Source organism: Gadus chalcogrammus, chromosome 5 (genome assembly GCF_026213295.1).
Source record: "Gadus chalcogrammus isolate NIFS_2021 chromosome 5, NIFS_Gcha_1.0, whole genome shotgun sequence".
Taxonomy (NCBI): domain Eukaryota; kingdom Metazoa; phylum Chordata; class Actinopteri; order Gadiformes; family Gadidae; genus Gadus; species Gadus chalcogrammus.
This window is the reverse complement of record NC_079416.1, coordinates 6,460,087-6,480,212: the sequence shown is the minus strand read 5'-3', so window position 1 is coordinate 6,480,212 and position 20,126 is coordinate 6,460,087. Positions and strand designations below refer to the sequence as shown.

The following is a 20,126-nucleotide window of genomic DNA, read 5'->3' as shown; positions in this document are numbered from 1 at the left end:
CAACAAGTTTGCAGGTATGCGACGTATCCCTTACTCATTGTAAACAGTGTCGTTAGCCGCGCCTAGCTATCGTTACAAAACACACATTAATCAGCTTATTATTTCAACGAACCCTGGGTACATATAGTCATGCCATACACCGTTGGAAAGCTTAGATTACCACGATTAAAAGGAGACCACCCACGAGTAATATGGTTGCTCGCAGACAAAACGGCGATAGGTTGACTGAAGTCTACCCAGCAGCTAAAACGTAACCTCTACGTCTTCCCTTTATACACAACGACCGTGTTATGACACGGTGGAAATCTTTTCTCTTTCTACAAATCGAAACAGCTTAATACAAACCTTAAAAAAAAGGTCTAATTATCAACTAGCAAACGGTGAAGGGATACAATTTACCTGAGTGAAACCACGTGCTGTAAGCTATTTTCTTTTTCAACTCGAGCTCATTGGCTGCAATGGCTGCAATAGAGTTCCGGGTGTTGACGTTGTTGGGGCGGGGAAAACGTGGGCACCACCATTTTGGCAGTATTCGGCAGACTGGCGCTCTTGTGGTGGAGCAGACATGGTCGATAACTGTTGTGCACCAGGTTGCACAAATAAACGAGGCAAAAATAAATGTACGTCGTTCTACCGCATTCCTAAAGATGCGGAGAGGCGAGCTAAGTGGATCAGCGCCATTAAAAGAGCCAGGAGCAAGCAAAAAAACTGAAAAATGGGACCCCCCGGCTGTTGGATTCCGCTTGTGCAGCGATCACTTCATATCAGGTAAGTTACAGAATACAAAGCTTGGCAGCTTAGCTTCATTATTTAATAGGCTATAATTGTGGTCAGGCGCGTATCAGACGCGGGGGATGAGTACGATGCATCCCCCTCACTTCTATTGGAAGGCCATTCCATCCCCTCCACTTTTGTTCGTCAAATCCTCACAAAAATCAGCTTTTCTAATAAAAAATAGTAAACGTTCGCCTGTTGTATGCAATTTAAAATGGTTGCTATGATTGCATCCCTCTGTATCAAATTATCACTCTGTAAGTCCCAGCGCTACAATTGACGTTACGTAGACTAAACAGCTCGCGCAGCCTGCAGAAAGCGCTGGCAGCGGTGCTCCCGAGACCCGACTGCCTGAGAGCTCAGCGCGGTGACCGCGGTCATTCAAGCAGTTTCTCACAGATTGCTGTGCCTAACTGTTCGTGCTGCATACTGACTTGACGCCTTCAATGAAAAGGTAGAATTGAATCACTGTTTTAGATCAGCATCATTCACTGCCTGTAATGAAGGCAACATTTTCAGGCATATTAAAGGTTGGGTACGGAATTCGCTTTTTGGCCATTTTTGCAAAATTACTTGAAATCCTTATCATAACCGCTTACAGCCACTGGGTCAGAAGTACTGACATGAAAATTAAACTTGTCAATCATCTGTGGAACGGGCAGGGCTCGAAAAACTCCAGCCAATCATTTGGATTGCCACCTCGTTGCATTGGACAGTAAGTACGTCAATCAAACGGTCGTACTGCACTCCCCCTCCCCCGCGCGCGACCCCTTCGTGCAGTACTCGTGACCCAGAGCAAGCTCCTGTTTGTATCCTGCGCTATACTGGAACTAGTTAATCCACATTTGGACCTAGTAGTAGAAGACAATTTCCATGGCAGACAAGACGCCACCATCCCCCACCACACCACCACCACCAGCAAAGAGAAGGAAAACTCTTTTTCAGAGAGTAATTGATAATAAAAACGCTGAAAGAGAAAAACTGAAATCAAGAATAATCCTAGGCGCTGCTTTTGAACGTTGGCGGCAACTGAAGGACGAGAAGGGTCTAAAAACCGATGCTTGTGTGGCGGTTTACCTAGTTTCAAAGTTTATACCGTTTATACTCGGTAATACCGGTGTTGAGACGAGTGTATTACTCGGTGTGAAAATGTCCACACCGCGGCAACCCTAGTGAAAACCAGGACTTCCAATACAATTATATGAAACAAACATACATTTCTAAAAAGAGTAATGATTTATGTGACCGTTTAATGTTTATAACATCTGGTGCAACCATAGCCGCGAGAACGTATTCTCAGCAGGGGGTGCTGGAAAAAAAAACCCGGCCTGCACTAGACTCGCAACTCGTCACATCGATAAAAAAAGATATATAGCAGCGCAGCTCAATTACACCAGTGCATGCGCGCACAGTTGAAAATCGATCGTTGTGTTCACTTCCTTCACACCATGGTTCACATCCAGCTGCTCACAGAACAAGTTTAGCGCACCACCGCTACCCTCACTTTTTCATATAACCTTTTTTCAGCACTAGGACATATGAGCATTAAATAAATGCTGCGTCTCAACATGCCTTGGACAGCAGCGAGGATGACTCCAGCTTTGCCACGGGCCGAAACAGTTCGGAGCGACCACAGCCAAGCGACACAGCGGGGCAGAGGAGTGTCAGGAATTCTTTGGTGTACACATCAGTACGTCCTATTTGCACTACTGTTTAGTGGCAATGGCAGTGTTTTATTCTATGCCTTTTATTTTCGTATATTATTTACAATTAATACAATTTATTTATTCATGAAATCAAGATCTGGTCTTCAAATCTTTTTTCCAAATATAGGTCGTATTACGATTGGGTTTGTGTTTATATTCGGACCAATACGGTACAGCGGGACGCTCACATGGACGTTAAGCATTTCCTGGTGCATAATGTGACGCTTCAGAACCTAAATCCCGTTTTCTCCCCGTTGATACGACAACACATAACCGGCGTTTTCCAGAAATCTCCACTTTGGCTGGAGTTTTAGAAATGATCTTTTTCTGTGATAAGACAGGGCCTCGGACAGGGGGTGTTGCAGCAACCCCAGAACCCCTACTTCCGCGGTACTGGGTGTAATTTACAGCTGAATGTAGTGCCATGTTGTTAAACGAAAACCTACGCTAGCCTGGCTCGCTCTCGCGCATCTCTGTTCGCGCTCGTGCATGATTGCGCGTCCAGGTATTGGAATGGGTGGAGTCAGAGTCAGCGTTTGAAGGAGAGGGGGTAGGACAATTTGAGTTGTGTATTTCAAAATCTGCTGGCGTTTCGCAAATCGCGTACCCAACCTTTAAGCGATTAAAGGCGATTAGCGATTATATTGTAATTAGTATAATGCCAGAGGTTCATGGCTCTCTATTCAAGAGGCTAGTTACACTGTCCGTAGCTGAATATCCCATTCATTCATTCCGACGGGAACTAGCCTACTTTAGCTTTTAAACCTGGTTTTTATTTGTTCGTGCAATATAGCCAATGATGGCCGGGAGGAGGGAAAACGAAAAGAAAAAGACAGGGGACTATAGGACGGCTTTTCAAGGAGAAAACAAGTAAGTTGACTTCTCTCCTCTGGCAGACACTGACGAGTGCTGGCAAGTTGCAAGCTATAGCCCTATCTGTTGGGCTGAGTTACCAGACTTGGAAGGGCGCGGGTTTGGGTGGGATTCACAGGTTTGACTAAGGGCATACAGGTAGCCCTTACTGAGAGTAAGTAGACACGCTTCGTCGAGCGAGTTCGTCCATTTTCAACACTTGAGAAAACGCACTTCATCTACAAGGTGTATCACGTGAAAAATATACACAAACGTATGTGGCACAGCAATCAACTTAGGCCTACTGGTTTAATGAATGTGAATGAATGCTGTGATACACGAAAATCCGGAGAATTGTGCGATTCGCTTTCTCAGCACACTTGAACGTGAAATGTCCTCAACAGTGTGTGTCAAGGGTTCATCTTGTTTTCTTAGAACATTAGAAGCATGCAGTGCGTTCCATTCGATCAGACACGTTTTAATTTTCAGTTAGGCTACTGTATAATCAGTAAGACCACACCATAAACACATAAGCCCAACATTATACATAGATCATAGATAGGTCTCAGCATGAAATGGAGAACATTTGAAGTTGAACTTGACCACTGGTTTGACAGCCTGCACTCTGTGTGTCACTACATAATAACATCACTACATACAAGTAACAAACGCTCTAGCCAAATGTCATTAGAGCTACAGTTATTGAACATTCATGCAACAGCCTCAAGTGGCTTTACAAATGTGTTTTGTCTCTGCTCATTATGACCAACTAATTGTTCCTGCAATCATTTTCCGGTCCAACAGATCAGCTTGTGCTTTTGAACATAACCACCGGTACACTGTTGAGAACATGTTGTGTCATTGTATTCGAATCCATGTTTTCAGCCTTCAAAGGATGCTGAAGCTCCTTTCAGCTTTATACACAGTTTGTTTGTGTGGGTGTGTGTGTGTGGTGTGGTGTGTGTGTGGTGTGTTGCGTATTCAAACAAACACACAATGAGTCCTACAACACACACACACACACACACACACACACACACACAAACAACCACAGTGTATCTGCTCGCATTTCTTCCATTTTGTAGGCATAGATGTATGTAAAAGTTCATATAATTGATCATCGCTATTTGGAATGATTATTTCTTGCCTATTCCAGAACACCCCCACTTTTGGCAAGCTTGATACGCCCTGATTGTGGTTTCGGATCAGTTTTAATACTACAGTGTGCACATGTGATCTGGGAGCAGCTTTATGAGGCTGTGCTTCTGCATGGACATGTACAGCATCATAAATCCCCTGCATGTTAATGGGTTGATGTGCAATGAGATAGATGAACAGCAATGCTGAACAGTGCATGATACAGCCAGCACAGTTAAATGACACAAAGAAATAAATAACACTATTTATTTACTTCTATTTCTACTCAGGGAAGATTCAAAGTGAGCAATCAAACCCTGGTTGGATGTGTCATTTAGCCCTTTGAGTGTGGTGTATGTGATAATGCGTAGCATAGCTCAGGGCAGACATTGTAGGCATCAGCTCTAGCCAAAGGCCAGGTTCAATGAAGTGGACCTGAAATATGTTCCCACCTGAATGGTGCTTTGGCTGTGCAGTTCACATGCACAGTTTGTCCACATGCACCTATTCATCCCCCAGCGATTGTAGCCCAGCTTCTTTTAGGTTTTAGATTTTAGATATGTTAAGTTTAAGTCTACCTTCCTTTTTTTACGTGAACTTGCCTCACTGTTTAAATAATGTCTGCCTCTGACTCATCAATTGTTTACTTATATTCCTCAGGGCCCGAAAGGACCAAGAGGTGAAAGGGTAAGCCACTATCAAACTCATTAATTATGACAAGATGCATGACAATGCCATGTTTGCTGGATAGAAACTTTCATGGAAGTTTATCGGGTTGATATATGATGACGCCGATTGACCTTTCAACTTGAATAGGCCACACCCCTTTGTTTACATCAGGCACAGCCTAAAGCCCTCCGCCGTGATAATATAACAAATAATAATGGACCAATCTCTGCTGCACGACGGCTGAAAATAACCTGAACTACAAATATTTGTTGTATATTATTTTTTTCTGACTTTGGCTCACATATCCAGAACAAATTCATATTTATCTTTTCTAAACTTTATTAACAATAATAAAACAATTTAGTAAAAGGACATGACGCTTTTATTCAAGTTGAGACCAAACCGAGCTCCACAGCCGAACAGAGCTGGGACTCTGGCAGCGTCCCAGCAGACACGGTGGCTGTGTGTCAATCAGTGGTAATCAACGGAGACTAACCCAAGGCCTTCCTCCACAGGGACCCCAGGGCCCTGACGGGAGGGACGGCAGACCTGGCAACCCCGGCCCTGCTGGGCCCCCAGGACCCCCTGGCCTCGGCAGAGTAAGTATCCTATAGGGGCCGACTTGGTCAACTGCTGGGTGGGGGACTGAAGGTGGATGTTGGTTCTAAAATGTGACTGTGTGGGGGACTGAAGGTGGATGTTGGTTTCTAAAGTGCTGCTGGGTGGGGGAACTGAAGATGGATGTTGGTTCTAAAGTGTTCCTAGGTGGGGGAACTGAATGTTGATGAAGGCCTCTCAGTAAATAAGGTTAACCGGCTGGTATATCCTATTGTAACCGTAAGGTATAGAAGCTACAGGAAGATGCTGATTTGCTGTTCATCTGTTGATAAACGATCAAGCCCTTAAACTCACCTGACCCAAATTTCTGGCACAATTATAGCAATGGAACAGACAATAACCTATGATTTAGAAAATAAGTATATTGTATTGTATGAATTTTTATATGTATATTTTGTCTCTTATTCTGGTTTTTATTTTTCACTCCAACAGAACTTTGCTGCTCAGTATGATCACAACAAAGGCGCTGATATTGGTCCCGGCCCCATGGTGAACACACGCACGCACGCACGCACGCACGCACGCACGCACGCGCACGCGCACGCGCACGCGCGCGCGCGCACACACACACACATGCACAAACTCTGAGACACACACACCTGCAGTTTTGTGGTAACTCTCCAACAATAACACTATGTATTCACACATACACATCACCACACAGAACTACCACTAAGAACCCATCGAAGTCTGAAGACCTTTCCATGTCAGAGCACACCTGTCAAATAGGTTTCCGCTACAGTGTTCACTGTCATTCCCAATCCATGGATTATTCCCATGGAGTTCTGGGATTTATGCCACTTTATGGCATGCATTCTCACCTTAGCTTTCAGTCCAGTCAATGGACTCATCGTCAAAGAAATACTTCCACACATTTCTGGACTACTGTAAGTGTGGTTTTATAACACAAAACCCTTTCTGTTGTATAGCATTCTGTCCTCAGCGGCATATCTTACTCACAGCCCACAACATTGGACACCACTGGTGTTGGACATTGCTGTTGTTTGACCTTTGATTTCTTTCCTCTATCTCCAGGGAATGATGGGAATGAAAGGCCAACCTGGACTTCCCGGCCCCCCTGTAAGTACCCCCTCACCACACACACACACACACACACACACACACACACACACACACACACACACACACACACACACACACACACACACACACACACACACACACACACACACACACACACACACACACACACACACACACACACACACACACACACACACACACATAGCTAGTTGATTTATAGCATGCAATTCGTGGGGCTGACAATGTCCTGTTTTTTATGCTGCTAAGCTAGCAAGTGCTAACGTAGTAGTAAACAAACCCAAGTTTGACGCTGAAATGTTTCTATTTATTTTGTAGGGAGAAAGAGTGATAATCCCTTGAGTCCGGACTTTGTTCCATCTCTTTTCAACTACGTTCCATCTCCAGAGAAGAGGAAAAGAAAATGAGACTGGAGGTTTTCAACAGACGACAGGGAGCAAAGCTACAGAAGATGGAGCAGACAAAGCTATCTGCGAAAGCCATCCCTCCCAGGTGAATATTTAAGTTCCTTAACCTGGTCAACCCCACTTCCATGGACTTGGGAAAATTATAAACCAATTTTTTTTTGTACAATTCATTGTAGGTTTAATAACACCCAATGAGCTAAAAAACATAACATCTGTGACTGGGCTGAAATCATCACACACCTATACCGACTTGCATTTGGCAGCCACTGACTATGCATGTGATTGTCACTGTCATTGTCAATATCCCTGTCATTGTCTTTCTATTCATTTATTTTATTACATTGTTTATTTATCATATACCGACTATAAAGCACTTTTGGATGTAAATGTGCTATACAAATACAATTTACTTACTTTCTTACTAACGAAAGCTAGTATACTGCAGAAAACAGAGAGTGACTGACAAAAGAATGACAAACTGTCATCAGTAGTGACAGTTTATACTACTTTTGTTTTCACCAGAGCATCAACAGATTGTCCCCAAGACTGCAACAAGGATCCTACTGCAGAGCAAAGTCCCACCACAGAGCCTTTGAAGGAATCTACCCATGAAGAACCTGGAAACGATGTCCAGCCTGTTCTCCATGAGGAGGATCCAGCAACCCCACCATGCACCACTGAACCTGTGGTAAATGCGTCCAATCTCTTGAGCAAGAATGCCAAGCTCTGAGGACTGAAAATATGTTGTTGAAGGAAAAAATGAATAGGACTACACTGAATGAGATGAGCTTGCATAACGATGATAAAAGGGTTCATACTCTCACTGGTTTATCAGCATTCTCCATTCTCATGACAATTTTTTCATATTGTGGCTCCTTTTCTCCAACTTAAATCTAGTTTAACATGTTTTCAGCAGTACATGTTAACTTTAATTAAGCTTAGAATGAACTTGTCCTTTGAGTTTTTGGCTTTTTATTTTGACATTGACTCAACCACTGTTTCAAAGCTCTTCAAACACTGCATTAGTGTGATGCATTGTAGACTGGTGCCAAGTCTGGTGTTGTGGCCTGACAGAGAATACTTAAGAAAATCTCTTCCATATGCATTTCGAAACCGTAGCTTTGAAAAGACAGTTTGCATTATAGATTGTTTTGAAATATTTCTAGAGAAACCCAGTAGATTGCTAGCCAGTGCTCAGTGTTACTCATCATACAAATCACACCACACAATGAAATATTTAATTGCAATTTGCCCTCGAGGTTCCATTTGTTTCATTTCCGCTGGATGGGGAGGTCGCACAAGTGATACGTTTATCACAGAACAAAGTCACTTTTTATCTCATTTGCTCCCAGGGGACGTAGTTTTAGCGGACAGAGGTTGTCTGGTTAAAGAGTCCATTGAGAGATGCCAAGCTGAATTAAAAATTCCAGCATTTACTCGTGGATAGAAGCAGTTAGATCCTGCTGACTTGGAGAACACCAGACGTCTAGCCTCTCTTAGGATACATATTGAAAGAGTGATAGGAGTTCTCCGTCAAAAGTACACAGTCTTGCAAAGCACTGTCCCCATATGTTTCACGGACATAGACAGGGAAAATGATGTGACCTACCTTGACAAGATGGTGAGCGTGTGTTGTGCACTTACAAATGTGTCTGAATCTGTGGTGTCCTTCCAGTGATGGGGATGTACAGTAAATTGAACTGATGTGACTGGCTACAGATGTGCTCAACCAGCAAATAAACCTTTGTGACTCACACTTCTTGCTTGCTTGTCGTGACATTATTTTTAATCACTCGCTATTCTGATGCGATCACATCGTTTCTCTTTGCAGATCAAGCTGCACATCCACCCATTCTAACTTGAGTTCCACCCAAACAGATATTTGTTCTGGTGTGTTTTATATGAATGACCCACCCATGTTTCATATCCCTGATTGCTACAGATATCTAATACAAATTATGGGGAAGAGAACAATATTGGTTTAACAACTGTTTATTCATAAATAACAGTACAGTATCAGCTACTACAAACAACTCATTTCACAGTCTCCTCACTAAGGTTTTCTTCTTTGGGCATTGATCACTTTTCGGCAGATGGGACATACCCACTGTTTTGGGACCCTTTCATGCGAAGGCAGGTCTGGTGAAACTTTTTAACTGAACAAAAACCTGACGCACAGACCACCATGTTCCCTGCTTCTGGCTCAGGGCAGTAGCACCACTGTTGTTGACTATGATCAGCAAATGCTGCTGCTGCTGGTGCTGGTTTCTGTGCAGAAAAACACTTTACTGCCTAATTAACAGAAAGGTCCTTTGCAGAAAATGGGCACTTAATTTCTATGACACCTGAACCACAGCAGCTACAGGAACGTATCCATCAGGTGAGGCCCCAATGCAGGGGTGAAATCCTGAATCCAGCTGTTCCTACCATGACATTCGTGTGTGAGAGGCGATGACGCATTTCATAGTATTTCCTTGCCAAGTCCTCGTGTTGACATCCCCAACTGAAGAAAACAACAATAACATTAGTTTTGGACAATAGTAATGCCACCCCACATTGGTACCGCCCTGCTCTTTCAAAAGGATACTACCTACTTGGTTTAACACTCCTGCTTTTAAGAATAGTACTTCCTGGATTTACCCTCCCTGTTATTGTACCTACTTCACATTCATTTGATTGTACACCATCTGGAAATGACCATTTTACACACAGGAGCAGTTACACACTGCATGCCCTGTTTTACCCTAATCCTTCTATGCTCATGAATACCTGGTAGCCTCACTGGTGAAACTATGGGACTTTTGGGTAGCATATTTGTCTTATTAGAGACACTGCAGGCTTTCTGACGTCTGTCTTTGTGGCTGCTCTGAAGGTAGTTATATCTATCCGGATACTGCAGATCTGGGACGTCTTCTTCAGCGGAGATGCTTTTGAAAAGCACCCCGGGGGCCATTGTATGGGTCGGTAATATTAACCTATTTAATTTTTGCCTATAGAGCTCGATGTCATGCGAATTAAAGTGAGATGAGTACTCCGATGGCTTGAAAGCTTCGGCGCCGGGTCATTTTAAGGAAGCTCTTTAAGGGCGGCGCTTGATTTTACTGACAAAATGGCGTTCCGAACACCGGTGGTCACGTGGGTTCAGGAACTCGATATCATGCAAGCACTTTGTTTTCTTTTTATTTTGTTCTACACCACAATTGCATGCTTTAAACATGACACGGGGCCAACAGTAAAGGCGTTTTTTTCAGCCAACTCCCTGTTAGCCAGTTTACCCTTGTCATACATGGAGCAATTTAAAATGCTCCTTACCGTAGCACCAACGAGCTGTGTGGTTTTCACAGTAGGTTTTGGGTCTGCCCTCTGCTTTCACTCGTAGTCAGTTCACGATAGCTGTCCAATGAAGGCGGGTGACTGGCCAGAGTGTTGTGTCAAGTGACTGAAGTGCAAAATTCTACCCTATCGGTCACTGGTTCACGGGTGGGACTTATCTGCCATAAGGATCAATTGAAACGGAAAATAAACACGAGCCGCCTGGGGTTCACTCGATTTACATTGAAGTCAATGGGAATAGTGGCGCTGTTGTGACTCACATAATTGATTTCAGGAAAACAGCTCGTCTTCGTGAGTATTTCTGTTTCAAAGCACTGAAAATGGGATTGTTGTAAGATTTTTGGTTTATTTTTTTAACATTTTTTTGGTGAAGCACTGCTTCACCTGTAGTCTTATAGAAGCCTCCACTGCTCCAAACTCTATTTGTGAAACATGCAGACGGCCTAGTGAGACTGCCAGCAGGCAGCAGCAAAGAGATGTAGCGACCTCGGTTTATTTCTTCAGCTTTCACATACACACAAACACGCACACAGGGTGCTTGGTCTTTTTTTGTTTTGTCGTTGTCTGTTAAACCGCCAAGTGGAGCGACGTGTCTGGGAAGCTGGCCTCTTGGTCTGAGCCTGTGGAGGCATCGCTTCTCGGCCTTTTGGCTAAGATCAAGTGTAGTATCTGTTCTTATCAGTTTAATATCTGATACGTCCCCTACCCGGGGACCATATATTAAATTGATTTTTGGAACTGGGAGATGGAAAAGGGGCTTGCTCCGTCCACTCCACGCATCGACCTGGTATTGCAGTACCTCCAGGACCGGTGCACCCCTCTCTCACTGTGAAAAACAAAACTAAACTCCTCCTGAGTCCAGAGAGTAGTGGTGCCGAGATGATGCCTCATGAAACGTCAAAGCCTCGCAGCCAGATGAACCATCAAAGTGGTTCGACCTCGAAGCTTCAAATTAGTACGCTAGGGACACCTAGTGGTGAATTAAATTATGATGAAAGAAAGAGTTTCCTGTGATGATGTGATGTTTGCTTCGTAGCCTACAACATCACAACGTTTAAGAATTAAAGTTTCAGTGCCGTGATACGTGTTAGTTTGCCGTTCAAAATACCTCCCGAGCTCATGGTAGAGACAAATCATTTGACCTAATTTGTAATGTGTCTCCCGGGCAAAATAGATGTCTCAGTAGCCTACAATAATTGTAAATAATAGAACTGCATGATGACTGAGATGATTGTTGATTAATTAAAAGTCATAGCCATAAAAGGATCTTGGAACTGGTTAGGGCTTCTTTTGGAAAAATGTGCCAATTTGGTGAACCCATATCGCGCGCAACAGCCCGGATGAATCCTGCGACGTGTCACGCGTCCACTGTCTTTCGCTATGTGATACGGAGCTTTCGGCTGGGGAGTAGCCGAGGTACCGACACACGCCCCGAGCCTCGACCGCAAACCCATCACATACTACCTGAGATTAACACCCTTCCGCCTGTAGACATAAAGTGGTCATTTACAATTCCATAAACGCACTTTTACCATTTTTCCAACGAATTCGTTGTTTAAGAAAGAAAAAAGGATTCTTCTGGTGGCGGGTGATAACTCGGATCTCCAGGTTTCCTTTCGTTTGCTTTTCCATCACGCTGATTTTCAGATTCGCCTGGCATCGGTGACCGGTTGGTCTACAGTGGTTTATTAAGTCTGGCATCTCCGAAATGCTTTGCAACCGTTCTCGCACTGAACAAGCGTGGCATCGATTCAGCCCCACCTGAACTGTAACAACTCATACTTACTGTGCAATGGAGATACCACTATCAAGAGGTGGTTCCCCATAGCGAGCTCAGCCATGGCACTGAGGCTGTTGCTGACCCGTGCGAATTCCCAATTGTGGAATCTGTCGATTGCATAATTTTCTGTAGTTGGGGACTGCGTTCGCGCTCCCATCCCCTGAGTCAAATGTTGTTCTAAAGAAATAATAGCTATGAATGGCTTCATCGCGCTGACTAAGGCCGTCCATCCAACGTTTTGCAACGCTACGTTTATTCAAAAGATCACGCAAACGATCACGCCCAAGCAGTGTAATGCATTACATTCAGATGTGGAACTCTGAGTCTGGAATAACGTAGTCATTCATTCATTCATTTCTTTCATTCATTATGGATCAAATTATTGTTTCTGTACAAGTCCCGTCTCTGGCCACAGCAGCGCTCCCACTCATTATGGGTTCCTCCCAAGGGCGTAACCATGGTTTAGACATTGGGGGGGTCCAATTTTTATTATTATTTGTTAAGTGCATTGCCTACAATTCTATATTTATATATGAAAATGTGGACATTTAGAACCTAGTTTCGAGGACTACATTGACCATTTGAATTCACATCTAAAGGAATAGTGTAATAATGTAATGTCTGCCCCGCCCCCCCCCCCCACACACACACACATACACACACACTTTGTTTTGGTTAGCTGCTTACTGACCTTAAACACACCTACCAATTACAATTATGCTCTTCCAGTAGTACTGTAGCAAAAAGGATAGCTTCCAATGGAAAAAATACCACATACCCATGACCACATGTCATTATGTTATTTATCACCTGCATATCACCTGCATGTCCAGAGCATGTCCCTGTCTGGCCACTGCTTTCAGCATGCCTGTCAAGTTACTTACTGTCTGAAAAAAACTGCGTATGCTTGGCTGTTGGTCCAGTTTCTTCTGCTTTTTAGGTAACCTCAAATCCTCCATTACTCAACTTTACTTTCTTGGCTCTCACTGAAGAAAGAGTGTGGGGTAACCATGACAACGCAGAAAGTCGCGAGGTGGTTTCAAACTAAAAGTGTACAATTAGGAGGGGGGATTCACACACTCAACAAACGGAAATAAATTGAAAATAAATAAGACATAACCAGTGATGTTGATAGGTTTTCAATGTAGTGATGCCCCGGGACCCACAGGTGGCGAGTTGGGTGGGTCCCTGAGAATTCAATGGTCCCGACTCCCCAGTTTAAAAAATGTGTTTTCTTTTTATTTATTATTCTATTTCTTAATGAAATTATAAGGTTAAACTCCTTGATGGTGGTATGATATGGTTAGAGCTGGAGTACTCAACCGTCATGTTTAACACTAGAAACGCCGGGCCATTTTTACTTACTCCTAGCGCCGCAAGAGGGTCTAAATGACCCCTAAGTATTTAATGAGAGCTGTGCATTTGCACATAATGATCACTAGGTGGCGCCAATGAGCTATTACCCAGCGCGAAGCGACTACAATTGTAGCTGTGCCACATTTGTGTGTGGGTGTGTGTGTGTACGTGTGTGTGTGTGTGTGTGTGTGTGTGTGTGTGTGTGTGTGTGTGTGTGTCACAAGCCTAGTCCTCACACATTTTGTCATAACTGTACAATATAGTCAATCAGAAGGATTGCAAAAAAATCCTGTTTGATTTGCTCATTCGACACGAATGAGCACAAGCATCGAGCAGTGGAAACGTTGGTTTATTACTATGAAGTTCGTATTTTTAATTGTTGAAATGAAATCAGCGGTGACGAGGCTAGTTGTTTTGGTAGCGGCTAAATTAGCATGTCGCGATACCTTTGTACAGGGATCACGTCCGGCGCCGAGTAGATGCGCAGAGGTTGAAACACAGCGCTTGTCCGATCTGCTCACAAGAAGGTTTCTTTGGCCAGTTACTGTGATTAAACACGAGTTGTTTAATGTTCACATTGTATCGTTTTTCATGGGAAAATGAGATGCGTCCCCAGGACGCATGGATAGTGAGTTTAGTGCGTCCTTTCAGATTTTAATGCGTCAGGGACGCAGGACGCGTACCTAGCAACATCACTGCATAACAAGAGACCGATCCATTGACAGGGTTCATAAAAAGAGAACATATATTTACATTTATCCTGCTGTATATTGGGGGTGACAGGTTAGTATTTTCTCAACATTTGGGGGGGACACGACCCCCCAAAGAATGCGTGGTTACGCCCTTGGTTCCTCCTGTATAAAAGTTAGTATGGACAAGACAATAATTGCTTACGGCCATACCACCCTGAGCACGCGCGATCTCGTCTGATCTCGGAGGCTAAGCAGGGTCAACTCGAGCTCATTGGCTGCAATAGAGTTCCGGGTGTTGACGTTGTTGGGGCGGGGAAAACGTGGGCACCACCATTTTGGCAGTATTCGCAGACTGGCGCTCTTGTGGTGGAGCAGACATGGTCGATAACTGTTGTGCACCAGGTTGCACAAATAAACGAGGCAAAAATAAATGTACGTCGTTCTACCGCATTCCTAAAGATGCGGAGAGGCGAGCTAAGTGGATCAGCGCCATTAAAAGAGCCAGGAGCAAGCAAAAAAAGACTGAAAAATGGGACCCCCCGGCTGTTGGATTCCGCTTGTGCAGCGATCACTTCATATCAGGTAAGTTACAGAATACAAAGCTTGGCAGCTTAGCGTCATTATTTAATAGGCTATAATTGTGGTCAGGCGCGTATCAGACGCGGGGGATGAGTACGATGCATCCCCCTCACTTCTATTGGAAGGCCATTCCATCCCCTCCACTTTTGTTCGTCAAATCCTCACAAAAATCAGCTTTTCTAATAAAAAATAGTAAACGTTCGCCTGTTGTATGCAATTTAAAATGGTTGCTATGATTGCATCCCTCTGTATCAAATGATCACTCTGTAAATCCCAGCGCTACAATTGACGTTACGTAGACTAAACAGCTCGCGCAGCCTGCAGAAAGCGCTGGCAGCGGTGCTCCCGAGACCCGACTGCCTGAGAGCTCAGCGCGGTGACCGCGGTCATTCAAGCAGTTTCTCACAGATTGCTGTGCCTAACTGTTCGTGCTGCATACTGACTTGACGCCTTCAATGAAAAGGTAGAATTGAATCACTGTTTTAGATCAGCATCATTCACTGCCTGTAATGAAGGCAACATTTTCAGGCATATTAAGCGATTAAAGCGATTAAGCGATTAATTATTAGTCATTAATAGATGCAAGGTTCATGGCTCTCTATTCAAGAGCTAGTTACCTCCTAGCATAAGATCCCATTCATTCTTCCGACGGGAACTAAGCCTACTTTAGTTTAAAACTGTTTTATTTTTTCGTGCAATATAGCCAATGATGCCGAAAACGAAAAGAAAAAGACAGGGGACTATAGACGGCTTTTTCAAGAGAAACAAGTAAGTTGACTTCTCTCCCTCTGCAGACACTGACGTGCTTGCAAGTTGCAAGCTATAGGCTATCTGTTTCGAGTGCTACCGCGTTGGGATGCACAGGTTTGACTAGGGCTACAGGTAGCCTTTACGGAGAGTAGAGATTCCTCGTGCGATTCGTCATTTTCAAACCTTGAGAAAACGCACTTCAATCTACAAGGTGTATCACTCAAAATATACACAAAGTATGTGTCACAGCAATAAACTTAGGCCTACTGGTTTAATGAATGTGAATGAATGCTGTGATACACGAAAATCCGGAGAATTGTGCGATTCGCTTTCTCAGCACACTTGAACGTGAAATGTCCTCAACAGTGTGTGTCAAGGGTTCATCTTGTTTTCCTTAGAACATTAGAAGCATGCAAGTGCGTTCCATTCGATCAGACACGTTTTATTTTCAGTTAGGCTACTGTATAATCAGTAATACCACACCATAAACACATAAGCCCAACATTATACATAGATCATAGATAGGTCTCAGCATGAAATGGAGAACATTTGAAGTTGAACTTGACCACTGGTTTGACAGCCTGCACTCTGTGTGTCACTACATAATAACATCACTACATACAAGTAACAAACGCTCTAGCCAAATGTCATTAGAGCTACAGTTATTGAACATTCATGCAACAGCCTCAAGTGGCTTTACAAATGTGTTTTGTCTCTGCTCATTATGACAAACTAAATTGTTCTGCAATCATTTTCCTGTCCAACAGATCCAGCTTGTGCTTTTGAACATAACACACGGTTACACTGTTGAGACATGTTTGTGTCATTGTACTTCGCATCCATGTTTTCAGCCTTCAGAGGCTGCTGAAGCTCCTTTCAGCTTATCACACAGTGTGGGTGTGTGTGTGTGTGTGTGTGTGTGTGTGTGTGTGTGTGTGTGTGTGTGTGTGTGTGTGTGTGTGTGTGTGGTGTTGTATCAACCAAACACACAATGAGTCCATACACACACACACACACACACACCAACACACACCACACAAAAACACACACACCAACCCGGTATCACGCCAAGGCGTAAAATAGATACGTCTGTCCACATCGCAAGGCGTGTTCAGGTTGACGCTTTGTCTGACCAAAGCGTCACCCTGAACACGCGTCCTTCTCCATTCGAAATGAATGGGGGAATAGCACCAACAGGGGGCGATACGTTCTCCTAGCATTTGGTGAAATTGTTACGTAGCCATATTAATCGTTATTATCTGAAAGGGAAATGCAATATTTTAGGACAGATACACCATTAAACGTGTTTCTAATGACATTTCTAGCGAGAAATGTACATTTTCCTTGCATAATCTTCAATCAGTGAATGTGTATGATCTTTATTAATCTTTATGATCTGAATGGGAAATACAATATTTTAGGATCGATTCACCGTTAAACGTGTTTCTAATAACATTTCTAGCGAGAAATATACTTTTTACTTGCATAATCTTCAGTCAGTGATTGTGTCTGATCTTTAGTTTTATAGTTATTAGGAAGATTTAATCGGCTCGCTCGCATGTTTCAACGACGTCAGGATGCTAGGGACGCTGCTTTCGCTAAACTAGCAGCTCACGTGTTTCCTGCGTTTGTGTTATTAAACCGTTACTTTATGTAACTTTGAATGATATTGTAATAACCACAGGCGAGGTATTGAGCGAAGTAAGCTTGATAGCAGGTTTATTGGGTTCCACAATCGGATAGGCAGGCACAGCTCCACCGGAAAACTACAACAACCAAAACTCCCGTCCGGAAGGAAACCCCCGGAACCCCCTCTCAGAAGGCCCGCCCCTTCCTCCCAAACCCTGTGACGCTACAATGTCATCTTGTTAGAAACATAGATATATATAGAACACTGTTCTATATCTATGGTTAGAAACACGTTTATCTGAGAGCCAACCCAGTCGCCAAAAGCATACGTTGACAGTGTACGTTTTCGTGAACACTGGATTACGTCGCATTTCAACATAAAATAGCGTGCTAAGCACACACACACACACACTGCAGAAATGCTCCGGAACAGATCTGGATCCACCATGGCCAAAATAATTGTCATGAATAGCATGAATAGATTCATGCATTATCATTCAACTTGAACATGTGTTTTTACAGTTTAGAGTGGTGGAGGGATGACGTATGTTGGCCAACCCGGAAGTGAGCGTCGACCTGGGTTTCCATGGTTTCCCTTGACAAAAAGCCAACGGGTTTTTCCATTGGCTCTAAAAACCACGCGGCAAAGGAGCAGCCGTAAATTGTTTTGTTTTTGTCGTAAACTGGGGTCCGACGGTTAAAAAATAGACAGATATTCCGAGGTCTCCTAAAAGGCAGCTTGGATGTTTTATTTTCTGCAGTTTAGACTTCTTCTATAACTATTTTGAAAGCAAAACACCAAGCTCAATGATTTAACGAGGCAGGGTTATTTGAAACAATTTATTAAATATATATTTGTGAGAGGTCATTCCTTCTCCTGAGTTTGCTTCCTATTTATGTCTAGAGTACAACACTGTCCACAAGCATCACCCCCCCCCCTCCCCATATGGATTTGGAGAATTGTTGCCACATCCCAGTGGTGGAGGTATCATATATATGAAAGGGGCATTCAATACTACAATGATCAATTAGGAGGCCGAAGTCCTAAAGGATGCAATAGGTGACCCTGAACACCCTTGCGATTGGACAGACTCTATTTTTACGCCTTGGCGTGATACGGGTTGCACACACACACACACACAACACACCACACACACACACCACACACCACACACACACACACCACACACACACACCACACACACCCAAACCACACACCCACCCTCACCCCTCTGACACTCCACACCCGCCACCAGGTCTCATGTCACTGTTAGGTGACTGGGTCGACAACATTCAAGTTAGCTGTACTTTGAGGTCTCTTATATCAAAGGGGTCTCAAAGGACGCATACGCTTCTACCTTGGCTCCAGCCCTACAGGAAATGACTCGGCAAGTGCTCCATCTCGTTGCACTGAACCCTGCACCCAGCGGCTCGCTTGCAAGATTTTGGCCTGAAGTTCTTCCGACCTACACCGTAGCCATCTAACCTGCATATCTGAGAATCAGGCCTCTCTTTAATAATGAAAAAAAAGTTATGAGAGAAATACCACTTCACTTTTGTCTCATAAGCGGTGTGGTGCCGGCTCCTTTTGACCTTTTGACCCCCAGACTTCTGGGGGAATAGCTGAATCAATTCATTAGTCAATCATCAAAGCAAACGGGGCAAACAAGGTGTCCTTTGACATCTACGTTTCGAGCGATTGCAACAGTGCCACACATGATCATATTGAATATGTTTCGGGGTAGTAATTAGCTGTCCGAAATTGGAGGCCTTAATCAATAATGAGCAGCTATTGATTTGCTTCCCGATTGAAATTGTGACAATACTTTATTTAGCCTCTACACGTTGAGCTTCCATGACACCCAATGGAACACTCTAGCAAATGGTAACATGTTTTACATGGTACCCTAGGTCTAGGACATGATCTCGGTGTAGCAAGAAGGCGAGCTTGATCTCATTGGACTCAGCTTAACGTGTAGATGTTAAATAACATGTAATTTGTCAAAAATCTCCATCGGGAAGCAAATCTATAGCTGGTCATTATTGATAAAGGCCTCCAAAATCGACAGCTAATAATTACCCCGAAACATATTCAAATATCATCATGTGTGGCACTGTTGTAATCGTCTCGAAACGTAGATGTCAAAGGACACCTTGTTTGCCCCGTTACGCCACGGGAAAATATTTTCATACTTCTAATGGATTGATTCATATTTTAAGGTTCTCGGAGTGAGACTTTAAGCGGCTGCAGCAGAAGTGCTGAGACGAAAGATGATATCAAGACATTTATAGAATATTCCCATTCACATTATGATTCTTCTTCATAACATCCGACCAAACATCCTTTACAGTCACCGAGCGAGGATTATGAAAGGGGGCCTGCCCGTAATTCCGACGCCTCATTGTTCCGACGTCTCAATGTTCCGAAATATTTCCCATTAGATCGACATGCCACTATTCCGACGGTTTAATGTTCCGAAAACGAAACCCATTGGTCCGAAGGTCCGTTTGTCCGACTTTTCAAAAAGGAGGAGCATTAGGCCGACAGTTCAATATGCTGAATAGGAAAAAGAGTTGTATACCCTCGCTCCCTCTCTCTCTCTCTCTCTCCCTCTCTCTCTCTCTTTCTCTCTCCCTCTCTCTCTCCCTCTCTCACTCTCACTCTGTGTGTGTGGTGTGTTTGTGTGTGGGTGTGTGTGTGTGTGTGTGTGTGTGTGTTGTGTGTGTGTGTGTGTGTGTGTGTGTGTGTGTGTGTGTGTGTGTGTGTGTGTGTGTTCGTGCC

At 43.7% G+C, this 20,126-nt stretch overlaps 1 long non-coding RNA gene and 2 other non-coding genes across 3 annotated transcripts; all 3 read left to right on the top strand.

The window, feature by feature from the left end:
* Positions 1 to 4,910: 4,910 nt before the first annotated feature.
* Positions 4,911 to 9,343, top strand: LOC130382402 (uncharacterized). The gene is made up of 6 exons (XR_008895568.1): positions 4,911 to 5,156; positions 5,654 to 5,737; positions 6,189 to 6,245; positions 6,792 to 6,836; positions 7,137 to 7,310; positions 7,748 to 9,343. It is a non-coding gene; the product is annotated as an uncharacterized LOC130382402 (long non-coding RNA).
* A 1,845-nt stretch (positions 9,344 to 11,188) lies between these two features.
* Positions 11,189 to 11,379, top strand: LOC130383327 (U2 spliceosomal RNA). The gene has a single exon (XR_008895766.1). It is a non-coding gene; the product is annotated as a U2 spliceosomal RNA (small nuclear RNA).
* Positions 11,380 to 12,336: 957 nt separating this feature from the next.
* LOC130383317 (U1 spliceosomal RNA) lies at positions 12,337 to 12,496 on the top strand. Its single transcript, XR_008895756.1, has one exon. It is a non-coding gene; the product is annotated as a U1 spliceosomal RNA (small nuclear RNA).
* Positions 12,497 to 20,126: the final 7,630 nt, after the last annotated feature.